This window comes from Hemitrygon akajei, unplaced genomic scaffold (assembly GCF_048418815.1).
Source record: "Hemitrygon akajei unplaced genomic scaffold, sHemAka1.3 Scf000089, whole genome shotgun sequence".
NCBI lineage: Eukaryota > Metazoa > Chordata > Chondrichthyes > Myliobatiformes > Dasyatidae > Hemitrygon > Hemitrygon akajei.
In genome coordinates, this window is record NW_027331975.1 from 2,750,727 (window position 1) to 2,774,336 (window position 23,610).

General features: G+C 44.5%; 4 non-coding genes across 4 annotated transcripts; 3 read left to right on the forward strand and 1 right to left on the reverse strand.

Moving 5' to 3' along the window:
• Nucleotides 1-866: 866 nt before the first annotated feature.
• Nucleotides 867-960, forward strand: trnai-uau (transfer RNA isoleucine (anticodon UAU)). The gene is made up of 2 exons: nt 867-904; nt 925-960. It is a non-coding gene; the product is annotated as a tRNA-Ile (tRNA).
• A 2,217-nt stretch (nt 961-3,177) lies between these two features.
• trnav-uac (transfer RNA valine (anticodon UAC)) lies at nt 3,178-3,250 on the forward strand. The gene has a single exon. It is a non-coding gene; the product is annotated as a tRNA-Val (tRNA).
• Nucleotides 3,251-8,046: 4,796 nt separating this feature from the next.
• On the forward strand, nt 8,047-8,119 carry trnav-uac (transfer RNA valine (anticodon UAC)). The gene has a single exon. It is a non-coding gene; the product is annotated as a tRNA-Val (tRNA).
• Nucleotides 8,120-13,236: 5,117 nt separating this feature from the next.
• On the reverse strand, nt 13,237-13,318 carry trnas-gcu (transfer RNA serine (anticodon GCU)). The gene has a single exon. It is a non-coding gene; the product is annotated as a tRNA-Ser (tRNA).
• Nucleotides 13,319-23,610: the final 10,292 nt, after the last annotated feature.

The window sequence follows — 23,610 nt, forward strand, 5'->3', positions numbered from 1 at the left end:
TCAGAGATCTTAACACCCAGGAACCTGAAACTGCTCCCTCTCTCCACTTCTGATCCCTCTATGAGGATTGGTATCTCTCTCCTTCCTGAAGTCCACAATGAGCTTTTTCGTCTTACTGACGTTCAGTGCAAGGTTGTTGCTGCGACACCACTCAACTAGTTGACATACCTCGCCCCTGTTCGCCCTCTCGTCTCCATCTGAGATTCGACCAAGAATGTTTGCATTTTCAGCAAATTTATAGGTGGTATTTGATCTGCTGACTCGATATGCACATGGATGTAAGGAAGATTGAGGGATATGGACATGGTAGGGAGGAGGGATTAGGGTTTGAGTGCCTTTGATTTGATTTTTAGCTGGTATGACAATACATTGTGGGCCGAATGGCCTTCTCACGGGCTGTATATTTTTAGGTTCTATGCTCTATGACATATATGTCAAACTGAAGGCCCGCGGTGGAATTATCTTTGGCCCGCGAGATAATATCTAATTACTATTAAAGCTGGCCCCAGTACTCGACGCGCCTATGGCGTATGATATGGCTAATGCTGAGTTTATTCAGGTACCAGGTTTTCAGGGTTTTTAGTGTTTATTCGGCAGTCTTGCTCGGCAGTCTTCTTCATAAGAAACGGAATTTGTAAAGTGAAACACTTTGTAGTTATAGCAGAGACTGAGACACATGAGAGCAGGCTGAAAAAACGGAGGCAACGAAAGCTGCGTTCGCACGCGTCCGACTGATCCGGCCCGCATGACGCTGCATTTTGCTCAATCCGGCCCGTGACCTGAAATGAGTTTGACACCCCTGCTTATGATATCTGTAAATTTCTACATTTTCTTTCCATATGTAAAACACGTGTTCGCAGCACTGGGCTCTAGTGGCGCAATCGGTTAGTGCGCGGTACTTATATGACAGTACACGGCGGAGAAATGCCGAGGCTGTGAGTTCGAGCCTCACCTAGAGCACTCGTGATTTTTAATGCTTGCAACGCCCGGGTGACTAGGCGTCTCTCAAGCTGAGCATTCCACTGGAATGTTACATTTGATTTTGTGCCTCTGAGACACCCCGCTTATTTTTTGTAATTAACTTCGAATCGATGCACCTTTGATTTTGATCTGAGCAGGAGAGCGTTGCTGGAGAGCCTCCCTTATCCACTAAAAGGAACGAGCCCGCAGGGCTACAAACAATCTCCCTGCTTGATTCTTTAGTTCAACACGCGTAGCCTCACTTCCCGTTGTTGAAAGTGGCTGAGCAGATGGTTTCTTTGCTGAATCAAGGCATCACGTGTCCCCCACATTCCTGTCTTCTTAGTGCAATTAACCAAATTGTAAAGCAACGAACTCTACCTTTCCTGAAGCCCTGCTTCAGAAATCCTCTAATTACACCTCACCTTATTTCGTTGAGCTGTCGATTAAACTCAATATTTACTAGCTTCGGCGAATAGTTTTAGCCACACGCGAAGAAAAGAGATGTGAATCGTAGCCTCAGTGGCCGGAAATGGTATCGAGATACTGACATCTCTCTCAACATGAATCTGCATTCCTTCTGGACGAATTATGAAATAATTCTCACATATCCGGAGTTCACCAAACCTCTGTTAAGGAAACGACAGCTCCCTCGATTCTACTGACGTCCTTCCGGCTGGAGAGTGATCACTCCACTGCGACCTCAGAGCTGATCGACGCCGCTCCGTTCCTGAAGGCTGTTGTTACCAATATAATTTTCCTTCACAATAGGTCGTTTAATTGTCCGTTAATGTTTTGGTCTAGTTGCGATCCGACGGAACAGATTGGACCGTGATCATTAATGAAATATCAGTGTGACAGTGCGTCTGGTGTCAGTGCGGGCTCGGTGGGATGATTGGCCGTGATTCGATACTATACTGCTGGCATCATCTCACAAGTAAACCTGGCTTGTAACGCGCCCTGTTGTATATAAGTGTATCGGCACGTGGTTCACTCACTTGCTTCAATTAACTTGTAATCTGAGGTGAAGAGAACGGACGAGAGAGAGACAGACAGGGTGAGAAAGCTTAAAGGCATTGTTAAATTTAGCATGTGAGCCCGAGCGCCACCCTGTGGAGACTACTGGAAACTAGAGTACAGAAGGTGTTTTAATTCCTTGCCTATTAATACAACACAGTTTAGTTAACTGTCACATGTCGCGCCTTAACTAACACCCGACAGGAAATTGTTAATGCATATCTCTGTATATGGCGCATAACCATAGAACCATCGAACATTGCAGCACAGAAACAGGCTTTTGGCCTTTCTTGGCTGTGCCGGACCATTTTTCTGCCTTGTCCCAGTGACCTGCATCTGGCCCATATCCATCCATGCACCTCGCATCCATGTACCTGTCCAAGGTTTAATTAAATGTTAAAAGTGAGCCCGAGGAGATTGAGAGGGGATCTGATTGCAACATATAAGATTATTAAGGGATTGGACAAGATAGAGGCAGGAAATATATTCCAGATGCTGGGAGAGTCCAGTACCAGAGGGCATGGTTTGAGAATAAGGTGTAGGTCATTTAGGACAGAGTTAAGGAAAAACTTCTTCTCTCAGAGAGTTGTGGGGGTCTGGAATGCGCTGCCTCAGAAGGCAGTGGAGACCAATTCTCTGGATGCTTTCAAGAAGGAGCTAGATAGGTATCTTATGGACATGGGAATCAAGGGATATGGGGACAAGCAGGAACCGGGTATTGATAATAGATGATCAGCCATGATCTCAAAATGGCGGTGCAGGCTCGAAGGGCCGAATGGTCTACTTCTGCACCTTTTGTCTATTGTTTATTGTATATTGTATGTACCACTTCATCTGGAAGCTCATTCCACACTCCCACCACTCTTTGTGTGAAGAACCCCCACTCCCATGATCCCTTTAAACTGTTCCCCATTCACCCTTAACCGATGTCCTCTTATTTTTGTTTCTCCCCGGCGTCAGTGGAAAAAGCCTGCTTGCTTTCACTCTAACTATATCCATCATAATTTTATATACATCTATCAAGTCTCCCCTCATTCTTCTACGCTCAATAAAATAAAGTCCTATCCTATTTAATACTTGTTACTGCAAACGGAAAGGAACAGTGGGGAATGTTTTGTACTTATTGCTGTATTTCAGAGCGAGGGGGGGGGGTGCCTCGGGTCATTGTTCAAGAGCGCAAAGCATTGAGCGCTTTACACGGTTTCTGTGGTGCACTGGTTATCACATTCGCTTTACACGCGAAAGGTCCCCAGTTCAATCCCGGGCAGAAACATTGTTTGGGCTCCAGTGCTTCAAATGAACTTGAGGCTCGACATTTCAGTTTGTGTTCAAGTTTACTGTCGTGGGCATTCAGGTGTAAATATTGTTACGTACCCGTGACACGTGACAGTGGTACCCTTGTCACGTGACTGGGGTTGAAGTTATACTGGACTTGAGGTAATGGTTTTGTGATGGTGGAGTGATGTCATTTTCCCGCCAGTAGAGGTCATGTGACAGGTTTTTTCTACAGGGTATAAAAGGAAGACCCACCCTGTTAGGTGGGGCAGTTCGTGGCTAGATTTGCCAAGATAACTTCATGTCACTGCGTGATTTAATGTGATGACGTAGTTTAGTTAAAAATGAAGTTTTATATAATGCCTAAAGTTTAAAAGGTCACTGCCAGCTGTTTCTTTGCTGATGGAGAGTGAAGAAAAGTTTGGAAGATGGAGATCGAGGAGAATCGATTTTCGACGGTGGATTGATTTCGACCTTGTTTGATCCTCATTCGGAAGGATTTCGTTGACTATTCTCGTGTTAGTCTCCGCTGGAAATAGCCTCACGTGTTTTGTCAGCGACAGTTCCCTTTTCCTACCATTTCTTCCTTGCCTCAGTGGGACGAATCTATCCTGAACCCAGCTCAAGTGGTTCATAAACTTCTCCCACATTACTTGTGTGCCTTCCCCTTTGAACATCTGTTTCCAATTTACTGTTGCTAGTTTCTGCCTCATCCCTTCAAAGTTAGCCTTTCCCCAGTTAAGCACTTTACCTTTTCGTCTAATTTTATCTCTTTCCGTAGCTATGCTGAAGTTAAGGGAGTTGTGGTCACTCTCCCCAAAATGCTCCCCCACCAAGAGGTCTGTCACCTGACCAGGTTCATTACCCAGAACTAGATCCAGTATAGCCTCTCCTCTCGTCGGCCGGTCCACATACTGTGTCAGGAATCCTTCTTGAACACACCTGACAAATTCAGCCCCATCCATCCCCTTGCACTCAGGAGGTGCCAGTCAATATGAGGGAAGTTGAAATCACCCATAACTATTACCATGTATTTACAGCACCATTGGGGGCCTATAGACTACTCCCAGCACATTGATTGATCTCCTCCTATTTCTGACTTCCACCCACACCGACTCAGTGGACACTCCCTCTGCAGCGCCCTCACTTTCTATGGGCGTGATACTATTCCTGACCAGCAATGCCACTCACCCACCCCCACCACTTTTCTACCTCCCATCCTATTCCTTTTAAAAAACCTGAACCCCGGGACCTGCATCATCCAATCCTGCCCTTCCTTCAACCAAATTTCGGTACCAACCTCAACATCGTAGATCCACATCCTAATCCATGCTGTAAGTTCATCCTCCTTGTTCCTAATACTCCCAGCCTTGAAATAGACACATTTCAACCCCTTTAACTGGCTACAATTATGTTCTGTCCCTTTCCTGTCCTTCCTCATCAACTCAGAACTCTTAGCATCATGCCCTTGTCCTTCTACCTTAATCCCTGCACTCACATTCTGATTCCCACCCCTCCCCCTCCCAAACTAGTTTCAAGCCTCCCCAACAGCTCTACCAAACTTGCCCGTCAGGATATTGGTCCCCCTGGGATTCATGTGCAACCCGTCCTTTTTGTACAGGTCACACATGCCCCAAAAGAGGTCCCAATGATCCAGGAATATGAATACCCGCCCCCTGCTCCAATCCCTCAGCCACGCATTTATCCTCGACCTCATTCTATTCCTATTCTCACTGTCGCGTGGAAAAGGCTGTAATCCCGAGATTACTACCTTTGAGGTCCTGCTTTTCAACTTCCTTCCTAACTCCCTGTAGTCTTCTTTCAGGACCTCTTCCCTTTTCCTGCCTATGGCATTGGTGTCAATATGTACCACTACCTCTGGGTGTTCTCCCTCCCACCGCAGGATATCTTGGATGCGATCAGAAACATCCCGGACCCTGGCACCTGGGAGGAAACTACCTTCCGAGTTTCTTTCCTGTGTCCACAGAATCGCCTGTCAGATCCCCTGACTATGGAGTCCCCTATCACAACTGCCTTCCTCTTCCTTTCCCTACCCTTCTGAGCCACAGGGCCACACACACACACACACACACACACACACACACACACACACACACACACGCACACACACACACACACACACACACACACACACACACGCACACACACACACACACACACACACACACACACACATATATATATTTCTAGTTTTTGCCTCGCGTCTCGTTCTTCTTTGCTGAGTTGTAGATTATAGGTCTTTCCGGTCTGCATAACTGTCTGTGTGCTTCTATCTATCTATCTATCTATCTATCTATCTATCTATCTATCTATCTATCTATCTATCTATCTATCTATCTATCTATCTATCTGTCTGTCTATCTATCTATCTATCTATCTATCTATCTATCTATCTATCTATCTATCTATCTATCTATCTATTCGTCTGTCTGGCTGCCTGTCCTCTGCTGTCTGTTTTTGTCTGTTTGTCCCTCTAACTATATGCTGCTGTGTCAATATTGCGAATTTGATGGAGCGGAATTCACAAGGAGACTATCAATGAAAAGTTCTTGTGGAATTTGGGAAATGAATATTTGCTCAGTCTTACTGGAGCGATTTCCCATGGCAGACTGAATGTCATGATCCATTAGCCAGCGGGTCGGTGACTAGCAATCTCTCACTTGATGCCCCAGATTTAACGGCATTGATGATATATTATTGGATGGACCTAGAGTGCAAAAGGTAAGTGAACTGGCTGAGAAAATGAAGCACTGCGAGCGGATAATCAACTAAAATGAAAATTCAAATTTTCAGCCATAATGTGGTGTCTGGACATACAGAGTAACAGCGTACAAAGAAAGATTCAAGAGCAGATGAAGATTAACTTGAAGTACCCATCAGTTCCCAACCAGGGAAGAGTTCCAGCGTCATTTTTCCAACATAACAAAGGCTGCTTGTCATGGTCCCCTCTGGCACCGGGCTCAGGAATTGTGCCTTAATCACCTCGTTTAGTTCCCAATCATTCCCAGGTTCCACTAACTACAAACACCTGCTTTCCATCAGCAAATGCAGTGTAAAAATCATGTGACCACAACTAGGAGCTGCCAGTACATTGTGAGACCCGTGTACGAGTAACCTCACCCCATGGTTCTTTGGACTATCGGTTCTAAGACTAGCATTGTTCCTGAATTCTGTACTGAAACCAAGACTCCGGGTAAAGACTCCCTTGGCACCCATTCCACGCTCGCTACGACGGTAACGCCTCCCGACTCGGCCTCCGCGCCCGTGTTCAGCACCTGGGTTTGTTCCACCGCCATGTCCTTGCGACACTGCCATCCAAGTCTCGACACTGATTTCCGCCGGAGAATGGTTAGATGCTACTGTTCCTTTAAGAATCAGACTGTAATTGTCGCCTGCTACCTTCGCTCATGGAAAGTTCACCTACTGAGTACAGAGTGCTCACTTGTTCTCCACCATCCATAGTTCTCATGCGCATGATCATAAGGCTCCCCATCGCCCCATCTCTCCTTCCGGTAGAGTAACAACACTCCCGCCCTCCCCACTCCCCCACCAGACAGTAATGCAGCCTGTCAGAATGCTCTCCGGATGTTGTTTCAGTCTATTCGTTAATCTCCTAATGAAGTACTGGATAGCCGCTGTCTTGCCTTCTTTATAACTGCATCGATATGTCGGGACCAGGTTAAGTCCTCAGAGATCTTAACACACAGGAACCTGAAACTGCTCACTCTCTCCACTTCTGATCCCTCTATGAGGATTGGTTTCTCTCTCCTTCCTGAAGTCCACAATAAGCTTCAGGCACACGCGGAAAAAAAAGAGATATTAATCGTAACCTCAATGGCCGGAAATGGTATCGAGATGCTGATATCACTCTCCCGCTCTCTCAACATGAGCCTGCATTCTTTCTGGGCCGAATTATAAAATAATTCTCACATGTCCCGAGATCACCAAGCCTCTGTTCAAGAAACGACCCCTCCCTCGATTCTGCTGACGTTCTTCCGGCTGGAAAGTGATCACTCCATTGTGACCTCAGAGCTGATCGACTTGCCGCTCCGTTCCTGAAGGCTGTTGTTACCGATATAATGTTCCTTCAATAAGTCGTTTAATTGGCCGTTGATGTCTTGGTCTGGTTGCGATCCGACGGAACAGATTGGACGGTGACCATTAATGAAATATCAGTGTGACGGTGTGTGCATAACCATAGAACCATCGAACATTACAGTACAGAATCAGGCCTTTCGGCCCTTCTTGGCTGTGCCGAACCATTTTTCTGCCTTGTCCCATGGACCTGCACCTGGACCATATCCCTCCATACACCTCTCATCCATGTACATGTCCAAGGTTTAATTAAATGTTAAAAGTGAGCCCGTATTTACCACTTCATCTGGCAGCTCATTCCACCCTCCCACCACTCTTTGTGTGAAGACCCCCCCCCCAATGTTCCCTTTAAACTGTTCCCCCTTCACCCTTAACCGATGTCCTCTGATTTTTTTTTTCTCCCCTGGCCTCAGTGGAAAAAGCCTGCTTGCATTCACTCTATCTATACCCATCATAATTTTATATACCTCTATCAAGTCTCCCCTCATTCTTCTACGCTCCATGGAATAAAGTCCTAAACTATTGAATCTTTCTCTCTAACCTATGTAATACGTGTTACTGAAAACGGAAAGGAACAGTGGGGAATGTTTTGTTCTTATTGCTGTACTTCAGATCAGGGCGGGGAGGTGGTGCCTCGGGTCATTGCTCAAGAGCGCAAAGCATTGAGCGCTTTGCACGGTTTCTGTGGTGTAGTGGTTATCACATTCGCTTTACACGCGGAAAGTCCCCAGTTCAATCCCGGGCAGAAACATTGTTTGGGCGTCAGCGCTTCAAATGAACTTGAGGCTCGACTTTTCAGTTTGTGTTCAAGTGTATTGTCATGGGCATCCAGGTGCAATAATAATGAACATTCGCTTTTCTAGCAGTAACGCATTGTATTTCAAACCTGGCAAAGGTAAATTAAAGAAAGAAGAGTTAATAGAAATTATATATAATTTACAGGAGAACATAAACGGATTTAAACCTAAGGAGGTTCGTGGATAACGTACACTGCGTAACGGGAGAATTAGCCTTCAAACCTATTGTCATGTATTGTCGCATGAGGATGCATTGTGGTTTCAACGGAGCTCACATCTGAAATGTTCCCATCCAGACAAACATTGGGAAGAATAACCGTGTGCTGCAAAATTTCAAACCTACTTTAAAATGTGAAGTCGCTTTATTTTGCTTCCCTCCTGTATTCCACTCCTTCCTAGTCCCACCATACAGACTCTCTGTTCAAATTCTCCACCACAGTATTCCAGGTTCCACCTTTTCAGTTTGTCTTTCCCCATCTCTCTCTCTCTCTCTATCTATCTCTCCCTCTCTCACACACACGCACACTCAAATACACACACACACTCAAACACAAACACACACACACACACACACACACACACACACACACACACGCACGCACGCACGCACGCACGCACGCACGCACGCACGCACGCACACACACACACACACACACACACACACACATTCAATCTCTCTGCTTCTCTTTGTTTTCTCTGTCGCGAGCAGCACCACAGCCACCCCACGTCAACCGATCAAATATTTGTGCTTCGTACAGTTTAAGCCGCGGTGGAAACAGTCGGAAACATCAGCACCTAAAATTTTCAGGACTCGAATTTGCGATCTTTCGATGATATTGCAGCGCAGACAGAAGCCAAATATCTTACCACTGGTATCGCACATTCCATTCCTGTTAAAGGACCAGCGAGGAAGGACTGATCACAACGCTGACATCGTGGTTTTGCGGGAATGTGGAAAAGTATGGTTAAAACCTTCCTGTATAATGACGGTAATGTAGAACAGGAAAACTGGGTACTGTTTAGTTTTGAGACGAGGTGGCGGTGGGTGATCGCATATCGGTGCAGAGTTGGGATCACTGTACTTTTCAATATATCGAATTTGTTGTGATTCCCTGTAAAATTAAAACATGGGCGAAATGTCCCACTCCTGCATAAGGGTCAGTAACTGGCCATGGAGCTTCTTCCGCAATGTGAACATCAAGAATAAATACTTATCTCGGAATACGCTCCGCCCCGACTCAACGCGCAGCCTGTGTAGAGTTACTCTGAAATAACTCCCGATCTTTCTCCGGTTACACTCTTAACTCTATCACCTTATTAAAACCTTACGGCTGGTCATTATAATCAAACCGACCACAATTATATTGTTTAAGATTTCGGCAACGTAATGACCAGTGATGCTTTACTCCAGGATCCCCACAGTGATGTGAAATGTTTGAAATGTATGCCACTGAAAAGTGATCAGTGAAAATGTATCCTGGGATATCAGTGGAGTCCAGTTGAAAAATAACACCTCGCCATTGGACGTTAATGAACAGATGGATGGTGTATTGACAGTGGTAATTTGTCCTGATCAGCAGTCACGAGTTTGCGTGTAAAATTCCATGGCAACATTTGAGGTTTTGTGATTCTCCGGTCCGGATCTTGTGCCGCTTTTCCACCGCCTCATGTCCAGTGGCACGCAAATGTTCGGGCAGCCCTGGACAAAGTTTCTGTTACTGTGAATAGTTCAGTGAGTGGAAGATGAACTGATCTCCAAAGTCATAAAGTTAAAGATGAAACATTCTTTTTCTGCATTTTAAGCAAGATTAATGTATTATTTTCGTTTTGTACAATTTTAGAGTGAAGGAGAATAAAAGGAACACCAATCAAAAGCTTGGGCACCCCAAGAGATTTGAGATCTCAGATAACCTTTACCAGTGTCTCAGACCTTTATGAGCTTGTGAGGGCTCTGGCGTGTTTACTGTCGTCGTTAGGAAAGGCCAGGGGATGGAAATTTCAAAGCTTCATAAATACCCTGACTCCTCAAACCTTGTCCCAACAATCAGCAGCCATGGGCTCCTCTAAGCAGCTGCCTAGCACTCTGAAAGTTAAAATAATTGATGCCCCAAAACAAGAGAAGGCTATAAGAAGATAGCAAAGCGTTGTCAGGTAACTGTTTCCTCAGTTCGTAATGTCATTAAGAAATGGCAGTTAACAGGAACGGTGGAGGTCAAGTTGAGGTCTGGAAGACCAAGAAAACTTTCGGAGAAAACTGCTGGTAGGATTGCAGGAAAGGCAAAACAAAACCCCGTTTGACTGCAAGAGACCTTCAGGAAGATTTAGCAGACTCTGGAGTGGTGGTTCTCTGTTCTACTGTGATCGCTGCACAAATATGACCTTCATGGAAGAGTCATCAGAAGAAAACATTTCCTGTGCCCTCACCACAAAATTCAGCATCAGAAGTTTGCAAAGGAACTTCTAAACAAGCCTGATGCATTTTTGAAACAAGTCCGGTGGACTGATGAAGTTAAAATAGAAATTTTATTTTTGGCTGCAATGAAGAAAGGTGTGTTTGGAGAAAAAAGAGTGCAGAATGTCATGAACAGAACACTTTTCCAACTGTTAAACTTGGAGGTGGATCGATCATGCTTTGGGCTTGTGTTGCAGTCCGTGTTACAGTGTTACAGTGTTTCACTACAAGAGGGAAAAATGAATTCAATTAAATACAGCAAATTCCGGAAGCAAACCGGAATTTTACCGTCTGTAAAAAAGCTGAAGATGAAAAGAGGATGGCTTGTACAACAGGATAATGATCCTTAGAAGATGAAGATGAATAGCTCCTGGTGGAGTCATCGTGGCGCCGACATGACAAGGTTCTTGCACCGATCTTTTTAGGTGATTGCTCATTTTCCAGGCATTTTTTATTTCGACGCTCAACCCAGCACGGATGGAAAGCGTGCAAGTATGGGACACGGGACCATTCGCCCCGTAGTCCACTACGACAGCGTATAATGATCTTAAAAACACTTCAAAATCCACAATGGACTACCTCAAGAGGCGCAAACTGAAGGTTGTGCCATGGCCCTCATAGTCCCCCGAACTAAACATCATCGAAAATCTGCGGATAGACCTCAAAAGAGCAGTGCATGCAAGAGGGCCTAAGAATCGCAGAGAACTAGAAACCTTTTGCAAGGAAGAATGGGCAGAAATCCCCCATACAAGAATTGAAGGACTGTTAGCTGGCTACAGAAAGTGTTTACAAGCTGTGATACTTGCTAAACGGGGTGTTACAGAGTACTGACCATGCAGGAAGCCCAAACTTTTGCTTCGGGCTCTTTTCCTTTTTTGTTATTTTGAAACTGTGAAAGATGGAAATAAAAAAGTAATCTTGCTTAAAATATTAAAGAGAAGTGTCATTTTTAACTTTATGCCTTTTCTAATTCAGGTCATCTTGTACTCGCTTAGCTATTCACGGTAACAGAAATTTTGACCAGGGTGCCCAAACATTTATATGCCACTGTATCTCATGACGAGAACATACTCGGCAACGAATTTTCAGATGTAAAATGGTGTCGGGAATTGAATGGATATACACTTTGTTGAAGGCGTAGACTAGGTTATAAATGGGCAGTAAATTCAAATATCGAAGGTGCAAAGACAACTGGGAGACCCTGTGCAGGATTGTCGAAAGGGTAAATACAGGCTGAGTTGGTAGTACGGACGACAAATGCAATGCCAACATTCATTTGGAGAGAACCAGAGTACAACAGTGAGGCTGTAATGTTGAGTCTGTATAATGCATTGGTCAGACCGCGCCTGGAACAAGATGAACAGTCTGTGTCCCTTATCTAAGAACTGATGCCCTGGCATTGGAAAGAGTCCAGAGGACGGTGACGAGAATGATCCCGGAATGAAAGCTTTAATGTATGAGGATCGTTTTATGACTCTGCCCCTGTACTCGTTGGAGATTAGAAGAAGGAGTCAGGGTTTTCTTTGAAAACTATCAAATACTGAAAGGCCCAGGTAGACTGGACATGGAAAGGATGATTCCAATTGTCGGTGAGTTCAGAGTCAACAGAGCACAACCTCAGAATATTGGGACGCCCTTTAGAACAGGGATAAGGAGGAAGTTGTGTCACCAGAAGGTTATGGATATGTGGAGTTCATTGCGGGGATATCTGTGGAGCCAACACAATGGGTAATTTTTTAGAAACTTAGAAAACCTACAGCACAAAACAGGCCCTTTGGCTCACACACCTGTGCCGAACATGTGTATAATTTAGAAATTACCTAGAGCTATATATAGTCCTCTATTTTTCTAAGCTTCATGTACCTGTCCAGGAGGCTGTTAAAAGACCCTTTTATATCCACTTCCACCACAGTCGCCGGCAACCCATTCCACGCATTCACCACTCACTGCGAAAAAAAATCCCTAAACTTGACATCTCCTCTGTACCTACTCCCACGCACCTGGAAACTGTGCCCTCTCGTGCTAGCCATTTCAGCCCTGGAAAAGAGCCTCTGACAATCCACACGATCAATGCCTCTCATCCTCTTATACATCTCTATCAGGTCACCTGTCATGCTCCGTCGCTCTAAGGAGAAAATGCCGAGTTCACTCAACCAATTCTCATAAGGCATACACTCCCATTCAGGCAAATCCTTGTAAATCTCCTCTGCACCCTTTCAATAGTTTCAGCATCTTTCGTGTAGTGAGGTGACCAGAACTGTGTACAGTACTCCAAGTGTGATCAGACCAGGCTCTTATAAAGCTTTAACACTACCTCCCGAATCCTATTCTTAAGCGGAGATAGACAAGTATTTGATTATGAAGCGTGTCAAAGGTGACGGCGAGAAGGAAGGGGAATGGCATTGAGAGAGCTACTATATCACCCATGATGGAATGGACGGAATGGCTGAATTCTGCATTTATATCTTCTGGTATTATGGCCAAATTTATTAACAAACGTTAATAGAAAAACGTTCATTTTCATGATTTCCAGCCAAGCACTTTGTGTGACAAAAGGTGAAGGCTCGGAAATCTAATAAGTGATAACTTCAATATTTCATCCCCCAGATAAACCTGCCACGACGAGGATGGGATTCGAACCCACGCGTGCAGAGCACAATGGATTAGCAGTCCATCACCTTAACCTCTCGGCCACCTCGTCAGCCCTTCAACCGTCTGAGTTTTATAGTTATGAGTTTCTTTCTGATCTCTTGCAATCCCTGCTTATGTTTCACACGTTTGTTTTCATATTGCAGTTCTATTTTCCTTGGCTGCTATGGTTACCAGAATTCCTGGGCATGGACAAGGAAAACTTCGAGCGATGTGCCCCAAGCACAGGAGAATGGACCTATCTTTTGTAGGGACCTCGGGCGCTCCGATCGTGCTGAGTTAAAATTATCAATCTCGTGCAGTTTAAACCCGAGAACTTGTGAGTATTTTCAGTTGTGCAATGAGCAGTGGGCAAGAGTGCAAATGTCTGGGTCCATTTGTAACTGGTCTATATTAAAACACAACTACATTGTAAAATATGCCAAATTTTCCATGAATCAAGCATTTTACAATGGAGGTATAAAAAGGGATATTTAAAAATTCTTTATTAGATTGACTTAACTCTATTAGTTACACTCTTCACATACACAAGGAGCAAAAATCCTTAAATTATATCTCAGTCTAAATGTACAATGCGCAAATTTATAGTAATTTATAATAAATATATGTACAACGCTATAGTCAATATAACATAGACATACAGTTGTGCCAGCATGAATTATCCAGTCAGATATCCTGGTGGAAAAAGCTGACATGGAGCCCGTTAGTCCTGGCTTTAATGCTGCGGTACCGTTTCCCGGATAGTAGAAGCTTAAACAGTTTGTGATTGGGGTGACTCGGGTCTCGAATGATCTTTTGGACGCTTTATACACAGTTGTCTCTGTAAATGTTCTGAAAATGGAGAAATACACATCTGCTGATGTAATGGACTTTGATGTGAAATTCCCGAGAGGACCAAACCGCAAAGAAATTTGTTTTAACTCAACAGCCTATTTTACAAGGCCTTTGCGAATCGCACCCCACGCCTCTCTCTGCCGTGGGGCCTCTGAGCTTCCGGTAGCATAGCAGAATATAGTCCCCAGGAAAAGCGGGCATGGCAAAAGGCGCACTGACACTATAAAGATGGTTTTTGGTTCCACCCCGACGGGAGGGTGGTGTGTCCTCGAAGCTTGTTTCTGCCCCTCTGCCACCTGCCGCATGCACAGGCCCACATGGGTAAAGGAGGGATGCAGCATGCAATCTATCAGCAATGGTACGCACCCGGGATAACATCAACAATACAGGAAATTGCCCGTGCGTGAATAACTTGCCAGAGCCATGATTAGGGCAAATCTCCGGCGAAACTCGAACTTCTCCTGATGCCTAAAATGCCGATTGAAAATTTGCAAATTGATTTCGTGTATGTGCCGCCGTCGTCGGGGTATAAATACATGTTAGTGATAGTTGACATGTTCACTCGAGGGGTGGAGGCCGATCCCACACGAAAGGATGATGTTCGAACAGTGGTAAAGATATTATGGAGGGAAATAATATCCCCGGTACTGAATACCCATGGGAATAAACAGTGATAGGGGAACACACTTCACGGGTCGAATCGGGAATGACTTAGTGCGGGCCATGGAGTTCCAATGAAAATTACATATCTCTTGTCAGCCCCAATCCTCAGGGATAGTAGAAAGGACGAATGGGAAACTGAAAGTAACCCTGTTTAAAGTGTGCCAGGACAATCAGCTATCCCGGCCGGGGACTCTCTCTATAGTGTTATACTCTGTGTGGAATAGGAAAAATAGGGCCACTGGTCTGACCCCTCATGAAATCCTTATGGGGCGCCCCGTGACTACTGTCATTCGACCCCCTGTCACCACTGAGAGACTGGCCCTGATCTGGAACGATGAACAGACTCCAGCGCATGCGCAAGCATCGTGCAAAACGGCCGCGGAGCCGCATGAGACAGTGAGACAGGGGCAGACCCCTGTGGGAAGCAGGAACATGCATCCTTTCCAACCCGGTGATGGGGTATATGTAAAGGGACAACAAAAAGCTCTCTCTGTCTCCTAGGTGGAAGCGCCCTTACACAGTGCTGATAATAACCCGAACCGCGGTGAAGTTTGAAGGAAAAGGAGAATGGATTCACGCTACGAGATGCAAACGGCACCAGTAGTTGGAAGACAAGAAAGCATGGAGCTGACAAGCCAGATGCTTTTATGGGGACTGATACTGCGGGGAGTTAGTGTGGCCTTGTCCAGAAATAACTCTTTCTCTTTATGTCACACTCATGCCAGTCATTAAGATGAAGAGTTGGACTCTTGTTGGGTGTGTGTAAAGATACCTCAACATGCCGCCCATCCCTGGTAGGGGTCCCCATGAACGGAAGCGAAAAGCTTTCTGTGCAACTTATGAAGCTATTTGACACATCCTATTCCAGCTTCAGAACGAGAGATTGGCAGAAGGACTGTGATGTCAGCGAAGGGGATTTTGGATGTACCTGTTTCAATGTATGGTACCTCCCTACCGCGGCGGGGGGGAAAAGGATGCCCTCTTTCCAGTCAGTAAATACACAGAAAACTGTAAAGGGAATTTGTTATTGCAATACGGCAGGGGAAGATGGGACATTATTGGGTCATAGTTCTTGTAGTGAACGGAGTGTGGGTCCTCCTCCGCATACCCCTAATAGGCCTTACTGGGTATGTGGGGAAATAACTTACCCTTGGCTCCCAGGGCGGCCAGGCTAAAGTGGGAATGTGTCCACAGGAAATAGCACGGCTGCTGTAATCTGGCCTATAGATTGCCCTCCATGCATTATAAAAGATATATCGCAACATCCTTTTTGAAAGCGAAGTAAGCGAGGGACAAGTGAAAGTGAAATGTTTTGGATGATAGCATTTCCCTCATATGGTGTGGCCTGAAATTCGCGAGAAATTATGAATATGGCAACCTCTTAAGAAAAATTGGCCAATGACACTGCCGATGCCCTAACTGACGTGCAAGTGACGCAAATGAAAGACCTAACAACAGAGGCAGTTGCACTTAGTGTGGCAGCCTTCCAAAATAGAATGACCCTGGACATGCTCTGAGCCGAAAAAGGAGGGACAAGCGCCGTGGTAGGGCAGGAATGTTGTACTTACATTCTGATGCCTCAGAAAACATACTTGACCTTAGTCAACACATAAGGGGAAAGATGAAGGAGTTTACGAAGATAGGGAAACAGTTTAAGAATTTTGGTTCAGGGAAATGGTGGGAAATAGTAGAGGGATGGTTTTCAGGCTGGGGAAGCTGGATTATCCATGGGATAATTATAGTGGTAATAATATATGTTTTAGGGTGCTGTGTATGTGGAGCATTACGATTGTATTGTTACCAGTTAATGAAAAGAGCCTTACTTGGACCTGAAAATGACCCTATGTTACCCCACATGGTGAGAGAAATGCGCGGCAAGCGAAACTGGTAGGCAGAGGAGGTACATCATGGCAAAGAAATACCCTTTCCGGAGGAAAGGATCAACAACGAGGGAATTGTGGAAGTATTGTGGAAGTCTCTTTGGATATGTAGGGGTTAACCTAATCCTTTGTGAATGCTCTTAAAATTTAACTAATGACTTTGCAGGTCTTTGAAATCAGCTAAAGTCCTTACAAGAAAGATGCTGTGGCCCCGTATTTACGTTTGTTGCAATCTAGTTCTAAGATCAAACTCACGTTGTTTGTTGAAATTTAGTCCTAAGTTCAAAGTCAAGCAATGCTGTTGTTAAGTACTTTTAGTCACGTACTCTGTGTCTATATAATAAAGCGGGTCTGCAAGACAAACAGAACCCCCAAGCACCGCTCTTAGGTAAAGAGGTTCTCCGTGATATCACGTATAAATAAAGTCCTTTAGTCTGAAACAATTCTCTGAGTCGGCCTGATTTCTTCTGTCTGCTGCTCCTGAGATTTATCTGTAGTAAACTACATGTCGTATGTGCACTTTATGTCAGCTTGAATTTCTACAGCATATTCTACCTGTTAATATTATTGTATTGCTTCAATATTACATTATGTGCTGTATTATGTGATATATGTTCTGTGCTTTGCACCTTGGTCCCTGTTTCGTTTAGCTCCATATATGTGTACAGATCTATAAAAATATATCTGAACTTCAGCTTTTAATTGAACTTGAGTGTCGAGTAATTTCAATATTTCTCTCTGACGCGATCTTTAGACCATAAGACCATCAGCATAATTAGGCCCTTCAACCTATCGTGTCTGCTTCGCAATTTCATCATGGCTGAACCCCGATCCCACACAGCTCTATAAATCTTCCTTCTCGCCACATCCTTCGATGCCCTGGTCTATCAGGAAACGATCAGCTTCTGTCTTAAATATACACACGGACCTGGCCTCCACCTCAGTCTGTGGCAGGACATTCTAGCTGAAGAAAATCCTCTTTGCCTCTGTTCCAAAGTTGGTCCATCAATTTTGAGGATGTGCCCTCGTCTGGGTGCCCCCACTATAGGAAACATCCCCTCCACATCCACCCTATCTAGTCAATTCAAAATTAGTTAGTTTTCAGTGAGATTCCCGTGTATACTTCTAAATTCCAGTGAATACAGACCCAAAGCTGCCGAATGCTCTCCATATGCCAGCCCAGTCCTTCCCGGAATCCTTCACGTGAATGTCCTCTTAACTCTCTCCAATAACAATAGATTCTTTCTGAGATCTGGGGCTCTTAGTTGATGACGTCACTCCAAGTGCGACCTGCCTACTGACTCATAAAGGCTCAGCATTATCTCCTTGCTTTTATATCCTTTTCCACTTGAAGTAAATGCTGGCATTGAATTTCCCTTCTTTACCACAAACTCAGCCCGTAGCTTCACCTTCTTCACGTCTTGCACGACGACGCCTAAGTTCATCTGCATCCTGATGTTTGAATTTCTCCCCATTTTGATAACAGTCCGCATTATTGTTCCTTTTACCAAAATGATGATCATTCTTTTCTCCACACTGTATTCCAGCAGCCACATTTTTGCCCATTCTTGCAATTTGTTTAAGTTCTGCTATAATCTTAGCACTACCTACCCCTCCTGCTATCTTTGTATCATCTGAAAACCTTACCAAAAGCCATCAATTCCATTATCCTTATCATTGACAGAAATTTGAAAAGTAACGTTTCCAATACTGACCTCTGAGGAACACCACTAATCATTGGCTGTCAACCACTGCTGCCTCCTTCCTGTCAGCCAGTCCACAATGCATGCTAGTACCTTTCCTTTTACGCCGAAATATCCTGAACATTGAAATATTCGCAATTCTAACATAATTTGAATCTATTGGAACGATGAAGAACATTGAGAGTGGCTGATGCTCAAATTGGCGAACGTGCTGATTTACAAAACTAACTGATGTGTTTGTAGAGAATTGCTTAATGTAAATAACCCCGGCTCTGAGATGCACTTGACATTTGATTTACCTCAGCCCCGAAGGCAAACAGAATATCATACATCATCGACTTAATTCCGATGTACTCCGACATACGCATGTGTACATTGATGAACTGTAGACATTATCTCACGAACAGTGGCCGATCTGCATGTTTATTGGCGTACTCTCATTTCGTAGCACATACCTGCCAGCGCACATACACACTGTAGTTCATTACCACACTGCGCGAATTTATCTAATTTACAAAATGTACTTCTCAGGAGTGGGGATCACTGATAGTGTTCAGTATGCATCACCACTCAACCTTGTAGTCTGACACCTTCTGAGGCGCCGACGTCGCTCCGCTGAAGCACATTAATCCCCGGTCCCAGCACTTGAGCCGGTAACTTTGTATATAACATGTTAAGAGATCAGAACAAAAAAAAACATTCTGTGTCTCCCTACCTCCAACAATGCGTGATGTAGGAAGTTCCTTATCACCCATATACTTTATAGTTGAAAGGTGTAAGACAATCTTCCACATGGCTCTTTAAACCCTGAATATCGTAGCGAATACTCGGGTCATACTAATCTCTGCTCACGGAAAGAAAGCCTCAGTGACATCCTCTTCTATTTCATTGGTAATATCGATTGCCCAGTAAAGGTGCAACTCTGTAATCTCTCCGACGAAGTCTGAGAAGTTTCATCGGAACAAGCGGCTTCGGTCCCCAAACCGAAGTAATGTGGAGGCACAGGCGGCTCTAAACGCTTAAATATCAGCGTTTTCACTGCTGCTGGAGGTGATTTATATCTGCTTGTTTGGAGTAACCATATCATATATAACAGTGACACTCCACCAGCTATAACAGAATATATCATCAGTGACGTTAGAGTCCAGTCACTACCCCATTGCCGGGACGCTGCATCAATAGTTTGGTTTCAATGACGTCACATTCAGGAAGGAATCACAGCCTATAAGGTTAGACAAAGACTAACGGGTTGACATTAGACTGGACGCATAATGAGAAAGGTTATTGAAGAATTATTATGTGAAAAGTAAAGGCAAGCGCAGCATCAGTAATGTGATAGTCAGTGGGAATCAGCAGAACGCTGTGTAACAAATGCAGTTACGGAATGGAGCGGGACCTCTCCACTGAGTTACTGTGGGACAACGAAAGGACCCTCCTGGAGCGATGCTCTCCGCGGGCGAGGGGAGCGCTGACGTCACTCCCTCGGGGGTGGGGGTGTTCTGTTTTGGAATGTGAATTAAGGAGCTTCATGATCCAGCTGCTCAGTCCATCAGCTGGGGAACAGGTGGCACCGGAGCGGAACATCAACCCTTGTTTGTTCTTTGGCTGTAAGTAACGTCATTCATTGCACAACCCGCCTACCCGTGACGGAGAATTCGTGTTCCCTATAAATTAGCAGGGTATCGTGGTCCGAGTCACACGCTGATGTGAACTGCACAACGGGAGATAATTCAAGCAATCGAACATGAGTCGACCGGCGATCCTACAGGTGAAAAACGTTTGTTACCCTGTTCTAGCGGTGTTTGGTTTACCCGGTAAGTCGTATTAATACATAGTCTAACAGTTATTGGCCTTCTGCAGGAAATTGTTATTTTTAATGAAGTATGATCCGAAGATGCGCCGCAATGTGTCCATTATACAAGCTACTCAATTGGCGCTGTATCATCCCCTGTCCACACGGCCGGTGAGGAGACCTTCTTCTGGACACAGGAGGGCGTCTCCTCATGTCCGATGCAAAGTGAACGGAGGGATGCCATCGCTGAAATAGCAGTAGTGTTTCGCTCAGGAGGTGCCCGTCAGAGAGTAAAACAGTACAACACAAAAAGCGGCCATTAGGCCCGCCATGGCGACCTGAACCTCTGTTGTCCTATCTACCGGCACCTGAGTAATATTCCTCTACCTCCCTCCCACCTTGGCCCTTTACAAGCTTATCTTACGTGGTACAATAGATCCCGCACCGTCCGCTTCGCAGGGAGCTGTTTCCACTCTCGCAGCAACCTCTGAGTGAATAACCTCTCTCAGATTACCCCCGAAGCATTTCAACTTTCACGCGAATCCTATGATCGTTCAAAATACTTACACACAATCTGAGAGGAAATGGCTGAAATGCATTTACAAGAATTATACCCCTAATGTATACAAAAGTTTATCATTCCCGACAGTATCCTTGTAAATATTTTGAACTCTGCCACGAATTTTGATATAATTCCCGTACTAAGCTGAATAGAATTGTAAACAATACTACGAATTCGGCTTCAATTACGTATTGTACAACTCCAACTCAATAACTCCACCCCAGTGTTCAGAGTCCTGATTTGTGATGGCCGATGTGCAAAATGATCTCTGTGCCACCCGGTGTACCCGTTGTTCTACTTTAAATGAATGATGAATCTGTATTTACAGCTCCGTTTCTTTTGTGCGGAGCACATCACAACCTACCATTCACCATGCAATGGTAACCTGGTTTACCCTCCTGCAGGGCAGCACATTACCCAGGCTCCCAGTAAATTACACGTGCTGTTTCTCAGCCCGTTTTCAGCTGGTGAAGGTCACAGTGCGAAGTGCCTTTCCGTCCTGCCTATGCTCACTCTCAGACCATCGGACTAAACAGAAATACATCCGAACATATTTCATAAATAAGTTGTAAGATTCACCTGGCTTCCTCCCTTAGTGATGTCTTTATCTGTTGTGTTTTTTTTTCTGTTGCAGCTAATTTGTTAACAATTATGACTCTGTCCCGGGGAAAATGCGGTCTTTCCAAATGCATCTCTGCCTACATGACGATGATGGCTGTGTCAGATCTATCGGTCATTCTCATCAATGTCCTTGTCTATGAGATTTTAATATTCCACCTGTCAAATTCTTTTCTGCATTATACGGAAGTCCTTAAAGCCACGATCTACGTGCTGGCGGTCACTCTGGAACTATCACGGTGGTACACGGTGGCCTTCACCTGTGATCGATATGTTGCCATATGTTGTCAGAAGTTTAAAACAAAATACTGCAGAGTGAAGACAGCCAGAATCCTGGCAGCAGTAATACTGGCGGGGCTTTGTTTGGAGAATATACCCTTCTTGTTTGTATTTCAGCCTCAACGAATAATTGGAAATATTTCGTGGGGTATTCGCCCGAAGTTGGACATCTTCAACTCTCCAAACCTTGTTGCGCTCAGCAGATTCAATTCCTTTCAAAACCTGTGCGCATCTGGTTTAATACTTCTATGTAATGGGATGACAGCCAGGCATATCTTAGTGGCCAGCAAATCCCGGAGGGGCTTCCGAACCCATAAGAGTAAGATTGAACGGGACACGGAAATGGAGAACAGGAAAAAGGGCATCATATTACTGTTCTGTGTATCGGGCAGCTTCATGCTATTTTGGCTGCCGTCGGACGTGACCAATTCTATCGCCAGCCTAACCATGTATTTTGATAGCGACTATTACTCCGCTCGATATATCGCTGCTCAAACCGGGGCTCTGCTCACGAACATGAGTTCCTGTACAAACACGTGTATTTATGCAGCGACCCAAACTAAATTCAGGGCAGAGTTGAAAACGTTGATACTGTCTCCTTGGACGCTTATCCGGGCATTGATCAGGACAAATGTAAGATCATCCAAGGCTTTATCCCCTGAGTAGAACTCAGTTCGAGCTCGCACACGTCTTACAACAGGCAACATTTTGTAAAAGATCCGCGCTTTTAGTTTGATAATCAAATAAAAATTCTCATTTAAAACATCCCGATGCTTGTAACTGAAAGTGTCTCATTCGTATCTGATAAGAATTAGGTCAAGGTGGAAATACAATGTATGAATGCGTGGAATGGGCCGGATGGAACACAGTATTGAATTAGGACAAGCGTCATTTCAATGTTAAAGAAACCAGACTATTTGCACCCAGCATTGGATCTCTGTAAAGCAGCAGAGAGCTACGGTCAATAACATCCTTTTTCCATATTTCCCGATCTCCCAAACTGTATCATGTGAAGCAGCGAAAAAGAGGGGCAAAAACTTTTCGAATACTGCACAGCCGCGTCCAAAATCCTCAGCAGGAATTGAGGATAGAAAATATTCTTCCTCGATAATTAGTAGAAGAATACAAATTTGGAAACAAGTTACATCCCCTTTCAAAAGATCCTGTGTTAGTTTAGCTTACGTTGTGTCGTTCCATTTATTTCGTGATCGGCAGTGCCACACAGCTGCACCAGAACCTCCTCAGTTGACCAGCCACCCCTCAGCAATAGAAGGCGATCTTCTATTCCCGATCCTGTAGACATTATATTCGATGTTACCCCGCGGTATGCCTGGTTACGGAAATCAGCCCTTACAGAAGTCAGATATCAATGCCAAATTTGGGAACAGCTTCTTTCCAACTGTGATAAGACTGCTGAACAGATCCTGACCGGGATCTGGGCCGTACCTTCCAAATATCTGGACCTGACTTGCACTACCTTACTTTCCCTTTTCTGTTTTCTAATTATGATTTATAATTTATTTTAAAATTATATTTATTTCGATTTGTACTTCAGGGAGCGCGAAGCAAATATCACTGTGATGATTGTACGCACTAGTATCAATTGTCTGGAGACAATAAAGTAATAAAGTCAATAAACTACTTTCTGTGAAAAATAATAAATAAGCACAGGATGTATTGCTTTTCAAATTGATTTTATTAAATCATGTACAGATGACTCACATTCACTTTCTAATTAAATCTGAATATGGTTCATATTTTAGGGAGGCAATACTCTCACCAACGCTACACAGCACGCCCAGCAAACCCATCCCCAAAATGCCGGGATTCCGTGAAAACAGATTTATTCAGGTTATTAACAAGGAATACGAGAAGCTGATTCTCACCTGGTCTAAAGCCGACTGAGCCAAAGCAATCTTGCATTCCCCTTCCACAAGCTTCAACGTCACTCAAACCTGTCGAACTGTCTGCCTGATTTATTCACAGCTCATTGTCATGGAGGATTGAACGTGC